The 8,928-nt window shown below is 45.0% G+C and overlaps 1 protein-coding gene across 14 annotated transcripts in view; it reads right to left on the reverse strand.

Annotated features, from left to right (window-relative positions):
- Nucleotides 1–7,717, reverse strand: part of GREB1L (GREB1 like retinoic acid receptor coactivator) — a 243,667-nt gene extending 235,950 nt beyond the window's left edge. For 6 of the 14 annotated variants that reach the window (XR_011542603.1, XM_070629713.1, XM_070629712.1 and 3 more), the window contains exon 1: nt 7,559–7,714. The gene's annotated coding sequence lies outside the window, so the exon portion shown is untranslated. Of the gene's footprint in view, nt 1–7,091; nt 7,404–7,558 lie in introns of those variants that run through there. The other 8 variants (XM_070629707.1, XM_070629715.1, XM_070629708.1 and 5 more) reach the window with 5 other exon arrangements.
- Between the last annotated feature and the right edge of the window lie 1,211 nt (nt 7,718–8,928).

The following is an 8,928-nucleotide window of genomic DNA, read 5'->3' on the forward strand; positions in this document are numbered from 1 at the left end:
CTCTCACAACAGCCAAGAAAGCTCTGACTCTCAACTGCCAATGGAGCAGACTCTCACGGCCCTCAGGTCCTCACTCAGGTGTCACTTCTCAGTGACACCTTGTAGAGAATCGCAACTCCCTTCTCACTTTCTAATTCCCCTTTCTGCTTCATTTTCCTCTCTAGCACTTCTCACTCTCTAAAATACATACTTTATTCATTCTCCTTTGCTTACTGTTTGATTCCCATAAGGACAGGGATATTTGTTAGTTTTCTTCGCTGCGGCCTCCAAAGCACCTGGAAGGAACAGTGCCTGGACAGAGTTCAAGGAAATTTCATTCGGCTTGAGAGATTCAGTGATAGGAGGCAGATACAGCCAGTAAGTGGAGAGCTTGTTAACACAGATTCCTGTGCCCTGCCAGAGATTCTGATTCAGTAGGCTTGGAGGGGGCCCGAGATTCTGAATTTCTATCAGGAACTCAGGTGATACTGATGCAGCTTGGAGAGTTGTCATGTGCCTCTGCTCATTTTGTAGAGAAAGTCAACCCATTCTACTATGTGAGCAGAGCTGCAGACTAAAAAGGGAAAGCTTCGTTATACTCGTGTGCATTTGTCGGAAAAGTTGTTCCTATGTACCTCTATTCTCAATGTGCCTAAACTTTCTACCCAAATAAATAAATGATTCTACAATAAGTATATTTTCAAGCAATATATCATGAATATTTACCGCAACCTAATTTTTAATTAAAACATGACTTGTTTCCAATTTTTTACTCTTATATACAATGTTTCAGGTGATTTTTAAAATACACTTTTCTGCATTAGTGTGATTATTTCTTTCTAACAAATTCCTAGAAGTGTAACTTCTGAGTCAAAGAGTTTAGACCAGCACTGTCCAATAGAACTTTCTCCAATGATAGAAATGTTCTATATCTTCACAGTCCAATACGATAGCCATCGGCCACATGCAGCTATTGAGCACTTGAAATGTGACTAGTGTAACTGAGAAACTGAATCTTTAGTTGTATATAATTTTAATTAATTTAAATTTAATAGCCACATGTGGCAAGGGAGTACTATATTGGGCAGGGCAGGTATAGACATTTAAAGTCTTGATACATGATGCCAAATTGTTCTCCAGAAAAGCTGTAATTATTTGCCTTCTCTCTTAGTGTATAACAATAACTATTTCTTTAGCCCATTGTCAACACTAGATATTATCGATCTATTGAATCTTTACAATCTGAAAGTTGAAAAACATCTGTGTGGTTTTCACATGCATTTCTTTATTAATAGTGTTGAACAGGGTTGTTTCTTCTGTCATCATACTCATTCAAATGCCAATATTTTCACCCTTGTTAATTAACTGAGAGGTTGGAAATTACCTGGCTTCCAGAGTTGTTTTGTTGGGTCCATATGTTTTCTCTAAAAATTATTGCCAACATTTAAATTCATATAAAACATGAATTTCCAGCTCCACTTTAAAAATCAAATGATCTGGTAACAGTGACCCACACTGCCACAGGACAAAAATCAGTGAAGCCTTAGAAATTCTGCCACTTCAGACTTTCTTGTCCACCAGAACCCACTATCCCCTATTATTTTACAAGTGTCCTGCTTCTCTCACTCAGATTACCTGCTTGGCCCCTACAGGTACTTGAGTTTACAATTCCAGCTCTCAATTAAATTTTGAGAGCTTAAAAGGCAAGCAGCAGCTAATAATAATAGTAAACTTTCATTTCACACTTAGCATGCAACAGTTATGATACTTCTGGATTATTTTATAACAAATATTTAACTAGTAGAAGACCACTTTTCTAGTGGTTGTTGACATTTCCTACTCCCCAGAGCAGTGGTTCAGTATCAGAAGGGTTGGCAAAATGCAGATTGGTAGGCTCCACTCCCAGAGTTTCTGATTGAATAGGTTGGGTTGGGCCCCAACAATTTTCATCTAACCCCAAGCTCGAAGTGCAGCTCTACAGTGAGATGAGGTTTTCTCAAAGGTATGGACACTCCTAGAAGTGTAGTGATAATGTGTAGTTTTGATAACACAATATGAATTTTTACACTTTTTTCCAAAACATATCCACATTTATTATTTTATTTTATCTTCACAACAATCCTGTGCAGAAGGTTGATAATTAAACAGTAATTGTCAATCACATTTTACAGAAGAAAAGTAAGGCATTAAGCATCTCTCCATAAACAAACACACAAGAAGAGCCAGAACAAGCAGGTTTCCTAACTCCTAACCTGGGTAATATAGGCAAACACAGCAATCCAGGACACAACTGGAGCTTGCTTCTCCAGACTGGTACCAAAAACCAGAACCATGCCCAGGAACAGAAAAGACCTATACAAGATACGGCTCACAGCAACCAAACATTTATCAAGTGCTGATCATGTGTTAACCTATGCTAATCATGCCTGTAGTCTCGACTGTTGGGACTGTTGAAGACACTCATAGAGCATAGAGAAAAATTAAAAATAAAATCTGAAAACACAACCTTGCACAGACAGTGAATTCTCTATTTTATAGACATGACAAAAGCAAAGACCCTGAAGGGGTGGGTGGTAGAGGTAAAGACAGAGTTGGGTAGAAGAGAGGAGTCGCTGTGGGAGCTTCACATCTGGACTTGGAGGAACCGCTATCACCAGTCAGTCAAGAATGGGAGGGAAGGAAGAGTACACAATAGGGAGCCCTCCTGGGGCTCAACAGCACAAAGAGCTGCTGTTATCCACACTGGGTGTGTGTTTGCCAGAAATATCAGGGCTGCTGGAACTCCAGAACTTACAAGGGCATGCTTTTGTGTCATCTAAATTACCTTGACTACATAAGAACTCAAGTCAGAGGGCATAACTTCATTATCCATTTGTAGCCGAAAGATAACATGATCAGGGATCATGAAACTTTCTCTGATTTTTTCCTCCAAGTTTTGATAAGCTTTCCTAGTAAAAATCCACCAAATTGTGATCATAATGACGTTAATTATAAATCGGCCCTTCAAGTGGAAAAAAGAAAGGACTGCATTTTCAGTTAAGTAGAATTGACAGATATGACTAACTTTAACAACTACTTTTCTAAGATTTAAAATAATAATAACTAATAAAAACTACCACAGGCTGAGAATACAAGAAAACTACAATTAATTTGAAAGAGCCTAGAGGAAAATTTGATTCAGTCCTCATTAGTGTTGTAACTGACCTGCCCTAAATGCCCATCTTTTAGTCTAGTTCAATATGACTGAAGCAATGCAACTTCCACCACTATGTAGAAAATTGTAGCAACAGGACTGAAAAAACTCTCTCTCACTTTATATAAGACCAAAGAAATATAAATCAAAACAAAGAGATACAATTTTACACTGATCAAATTAGTCACAAGAATATAAATGTTTAAAAATAACATAAGCACACATATAGATTGTTAATGACAGTATAAATCTATATAATTCTTTCGGAAATTACCAGAAATCTGGAAATGTCCTAACAAAAACTAACAGCTAACATTTACTTGTGGTTTTACGTGTTATCGCTTTTTATCTTGTAGAGAGCTATTACTATACCCATTTTAAAGACTGGGAAGCTATGGTTCTAAGAAAATAAGCTACTTGCCCAATGTTGCTAATAAGTGATGGAACTAGGTTTTGAACCCTGAATCTTTTTTTTTTTTTTTTAAGATAGGCACCTGAGCTAACAACTATTGCCAATTTTCTTCTTCTTTTTTTTCTTTTTCTCCCCAAATCCCCCCAATATATAGTTGTATATTTTAGTTGTGGGTCCTTCTAATTGTGTCATGTGGGATGCCGCCTCAACATGGCCCGATGAGCGGTGCCATGTCTGCACCCAGGATCCAAACTGACAAAACCCTGGGCCGCAGAAGCGGAGCTCAGGAACTTAAGCACTGGCCACACAGCCACCCCCGAACCATGAATCTTAATTTTAGAGCCCATTAATAGCTACACTAGACTGCCTCTCTAAGGAAACAATTCTAAGGAAGCTAAAAAGAATGAATAAAGTTACATTCATGAGGACAGACATCATATTTTTAAAAATTACTGGAAAATCCCAAAATAGAGGAAGAGCTAACTAAGTTATGGTACCTTAACCAAATAAACTACTATAAAATGATTACAAATAATAATAAGTAAACTACAGAAAAATGTTTATGAAAAAAGTCAGAGTAAAAATGTATCTGCAATGTGACAAGACATCTGTAAAAATATATACTCACAGTACAATTGGGAAGGGAGCTATAAAAAATAAAAACAATTACCATTTTAGAAGAATTTCACTGCTAGTACTTAATTTTCTTTTGTTTTTGTCATTTTTGTCAATCAAGATTAAACAATAAGAAATTACCATCCCAAACAATTCCTAAAACTTCACTATAATTTATTTATATTACAAACATTAAAAATAATTACACAGTTTTTATTACAGACCTATTCAAAATAATTACATAGTATTCTTTATTGGTAATTCTGAAGCTTTAAAGTATGAGATCGCCTTCTTAACAGCAATGATTTTTGCAATCACCACTTAGAGTACTTTTGAAATCCCTTAATTGAGTTCACATATAATGACTAAAATCAGCCAATTCTCTTTACTTTCATAACCTTGCAGTCACTCCTCAGCTGCCTGAACCCATCCAGGAATCCCTAGCCCAGAGGTTGCAGGTGTTTTAGAGATTAGAAAAGTTTCCTACTAAGAACATGATATCTAAGCGAATGCTTATAAAGTAACTAAAATATCTTAGCTGTAGGGATATTCATATTCCAAATAGTTTTGAAAATTACTAATCAAATTATGTCGTCTCTTTGAAATAGGTAAATGAATTGTATTTCCACTTACCAAAAAGAAGAGTTTAAGAGTTATTTCCCTAAAAATGGCACCATGAGCTATAAAGAAAATTCACTCTCCTTAGCCATACAAGGTGATGCACAAAGGCCCATTCAGCACAGGATTGGTCTCCACCAGTAACATAAACAGTCATTTTGTAGGAAAGTGAAGTAGCTGTTCTCCAATGATACCAACCTCATAAGAGCAGGAACGTAAACATCTCTAACTTCCTCTTTATGAGTCTACCATTCAGGAATTTTTTCTGTCACTCCACTGTCTAATATCCACAGGTCCAATTGGGTGTTCCTTAGCCAGTCTTGGGACACCTATAGATTTACTATTTTTTTTGTTAAGATTTTATTTTTTTCCTTTTTTCTCCCCAAAGCCCCCTGGTACATAGTTGTATATTCTTCGTTGTGGGTCCTTCTAGTTGTGGCATGTGGGACGCCGCCTCAGCGAGGCTCGATGAGTGGTGCCATGTCCGCGCCCAGGATTCGAACCGACGAAACACTGGGCCGCCTGCAGCAGAGCGCGCGAACTTAACCACTTGGCCACAGGGCCGGCCCCTATAGATCTACTATTTTAATCACAGAATTTTGGAGTTAGAAGGACCCTTAGAAACCGTGTAGTTCAATTCCTTAATTTATCTGAGGTGGAAACAAAATCATTTCTAAGAAAGTTACTTCATTTAGCTAGTTTATAGCAAATTCAGGCCTGGAACTAAGAGATGTAACTAAATGTCTTAAACTTGGCCTTCATATTTCTCCCTTACCACTAAAATTTTTATACTATGTCATGTCAACGGGAGTACACATATGTCCTTTCATGTCTCCAGGTATACGCTGCACTGGACAGAGTAAACTATAGTTCTCATCCTCTGCTTCTTAAAGAGTTCCAAAATGGAAGAAAAATTCAACAACGATTATAAAAACCAAGTGTAGAGAGATCGGCGATGGGGAGGGGGCGGATAATACTTTAAAAGTTCTGCTTTCCACTGAATACTTGTTCTAAGATTTTTAGCACTTGATCTTCAACTGTAATAAGTGTCTGCTTTAAGCCAAAGAAAAGGTTCAAACGTCATCATGAGTGGATATCAAACTAATAGACATCACCATGGATATACAGTTGTCTTATATTTAGTTTCTTTCATTCTTTATTTCTATAGCATAATTCCATTTTAACAGGAGGTCTATGGCAGGTTGTACAAGAAACTGACAACAGTGGCTGCCCCTGGAGAGGGGGACTAGGGCATTGGGAGCACCCGGGTGAGAGAGAGGGCCTACTTTTGTTTGAAACTTTTACCCTATGCATATTACTTTTCAATATTCATTAACTTAAAAATTCCCTTTAAATCCACGCCTATATCCACACAATCCTATTACTAAATATTTTCAATGAAACATTTTTAATTTCTTCTTTTTTAAAATAAGCTTCCAGTATTGCAAGTTGTAAAACCACATAGAAATTTTCAGAAAGAAAAAGAACCAACACAGTCGCAAAACTCAAAGCAGAATTCCAGGATTTAAAACATAAGAAAACGTACAGAAGAATGAGAGGTTTTTTAAAGGGAGATTTAACTCAAAACCCTTTCGCGGAAAAGCTCTTCCCCGTATTTAAATTGCTAGGTTTTAACATGAGATTTAAGTGGGATTTTCCGTCTCAAGGGGGAAAAAAATTCTAATGGTGTGAAAAGTAGAAATTAAAATTTGGTTTCTATCTTCTCAGCAGGGGCCAGGGGGCCAGGGCGGGGCGGCGAAGGACCTCGTAACAGGTCGCCCGCGGAGGACCGGCGCGGGGTGGAGGCGCCTCTGCAGACCCGCCGCCGCGGCCAGGCAGCAGCCGTCCCCGAGCAGACGCGCGCTCTGGCCCCGCCGGGGCTCGGCTCACCGAGCAGCCCCACGCACCGAATCCGCAGAGCGTTTCTTTGACCGGAGCTCGGAAGAGGGACTGAGAGAATGGCTTTAACAAACCGCCTCATCACCCGCCTCGTCCAGCCAGGGCACACGCCTCACCTCGCCGTGTACTTGTGTCAGGGTCAGCTGTCAGCACAACCCTTTGTGTCTCATTCCGAATAAGAGTGGTCCTCAGGCACTCACAGAAAATGGAAACGATGGTCGAAAGACGCGCGCGCGCGCTCGTGACGAAGTGACATTTGGTGTGGAGACAAGAGCCCCGTGGACATCGAGCAAACGCCCGGCCGCCGCGGGCCGCTGCCAACTTTCCCAAGCCGCGCTCTCTCCATCCTCCCGGGTCCCCCGCGCGCCTCCCTACCTGCCGTCCACGCGCCCGCGAGCCCCTCACAGCCGCCGGGCTCGGAGGGACCGGTCCCGGGCGCCCCCCGCCGCCGCCGCCCTCATCCCACGCTCCGGCTTCCCAGCTCCCGCCACAAAGGCAGCGAGGAGAGCCCCCAGGTGACAGGCCTCTGGCCTCCGGGCGCGGACCGCACGGGCTGGGTCCCCTCGGGGAGCTGGCGCGAGGCGGCGGGGAGGAGAACAGGCTCGGCTGCGGGGTGGTACAGGCGCCCGCCCTCGCCACACGAGCCCTCTCGCGCTCCCAGCCCCGCTCCGCCTGCCTGCTCCTCCAGAAGAAGTGAGCCGCGGCTTCCCCGCGCAGGCAGGGTGTCCCCAGCCCGCCACAGGGCAGCTCCGGCCGGGCAGAGGCGTGCGCTCGCGCCGGCTCGCGACCTCTCACCTCCCCGCCTCCCGCGCCCGCGCCCCGGAGTCCCCGCAGCCGCTCACCTGGCCCTGGCGGGGCGCGAGGGCAGCGGACCAGGGGGTGGCCCTCGCCTGGGCCGGGGCTCGTCTCCCCACCCCCAGTCCGGGTCCCCGCGCTGCGCTGCGCTCGCTCCGGCTGTCCTCCTCCGAGGTGCTAGCGCCGCCGGTGGCTGGCGTCTCTCTGGCAGGCGCGCTCGCCTCGCGCTCAGGTCCCCGGGGCGGAGCGAGGCGGCTGCCGCCGCGGCCGGAGGCGGATTCCTCAGGTGCTGCCCCTCCCGCTTCCCCAAAGCCTCCGCGGAGGAGACCCTCGCGCCCCCTCCCCTGGCCGCCTCTCCGCCTCCTGCCGCCTCCGAGCCCGCGAGTGGCCTTGGGGGCTCCCTCGCACCCCTGGGTGCAGCGCGCGCACATTTCCCCGCCCGCCCCCTCCAAGGACGCCCCCACGCGTACCGTGGAGCCCTCAGTCAGCTGTGTTCACGCTTCCGTGTCCACACTCCACGGCGCAAATGATGCGTGTGGCCACTGTGGGGTGTGGAGGGGGTCTTCTGGGAAGGAGAATTGCCTCCCAGCGCGGCTGACGCGCGAAGCCAGGAGGAAAACTTATTTTCTCGTCGATTGCGCTTTCATTCACGGAGGGCTCTCGCCTCTTTGCACGATTGCTTTCCCCGTCACTGGACGGCGGTCCAAGGGCCCTAAGCGTGAACTCGGCCTGGGCGATGGTGGGTCAAAAACCCTTGGCCTTTTGTATTGACGGGGGATCGCGCGGGGGCAGGACGCGGCCAAAACCAAACAAACCCGGGAGCTCCGGGCCAGAGCCAACTTTTGCACGTCCTGGATGAGCACGGCCTCCCGCCCCCGGACCCCGGCCCGGCGCTCAGGGAGGCTGCCTGCTTGCCAGGGCTGGTCCCGAGTCTCCAGGACCAAAAGGGATCCTCCGCCCCAAGGGCAGCCACTTCCAGCGGGCCGTGGGCCTCGACGGGGGCTGCAGGGACAAACATTCTCGAGAAGTGTTGTGGCCCGGTAGTGACAGATTTCGCTCCACTTTTCACAGCCGGTGGTTTTTGTTATTAGAGATGCAACTCTATTTTTTAAACTGTCATTGATGCCAGAGATAGGCGACTAGACTCCTTTACTGGATTGCCCGCAATGGAAGAAGCAGCTCCACGCTGGATGTGGTGGAAGAGTCTGGGTAAAGAAAAGTTGATCTGTTTTTAGTGCCTTTGGGGCAAGTACAGCCCCAAGAAGCTCAGCGTGTTCGTAGAAGTGGGGAAGCTACCTCGGCTCCCACTCCCGGGGTGGGGGTGGGTGGTTATTATTCTATTGTTGATATCATTGTCAATTATGGTTTAAGGACAGCTTCAGTTAAGGTAGATCTCATAGGATCTCTAAGTCAGTAT

Source organism: Equus przewalskii, chromosome 7 (assembly GCF_037783145.1).
Source record: "Equus przewalskii isolate Varuska chromosome 7, EquPr2, whole genome shotgun sequence".
Lineage (NCBI taxonomy): Eukaryota > Metazoa > Chordata > Mammalia > Perissodactyla > Equidae > Equus > Equus przewalskii.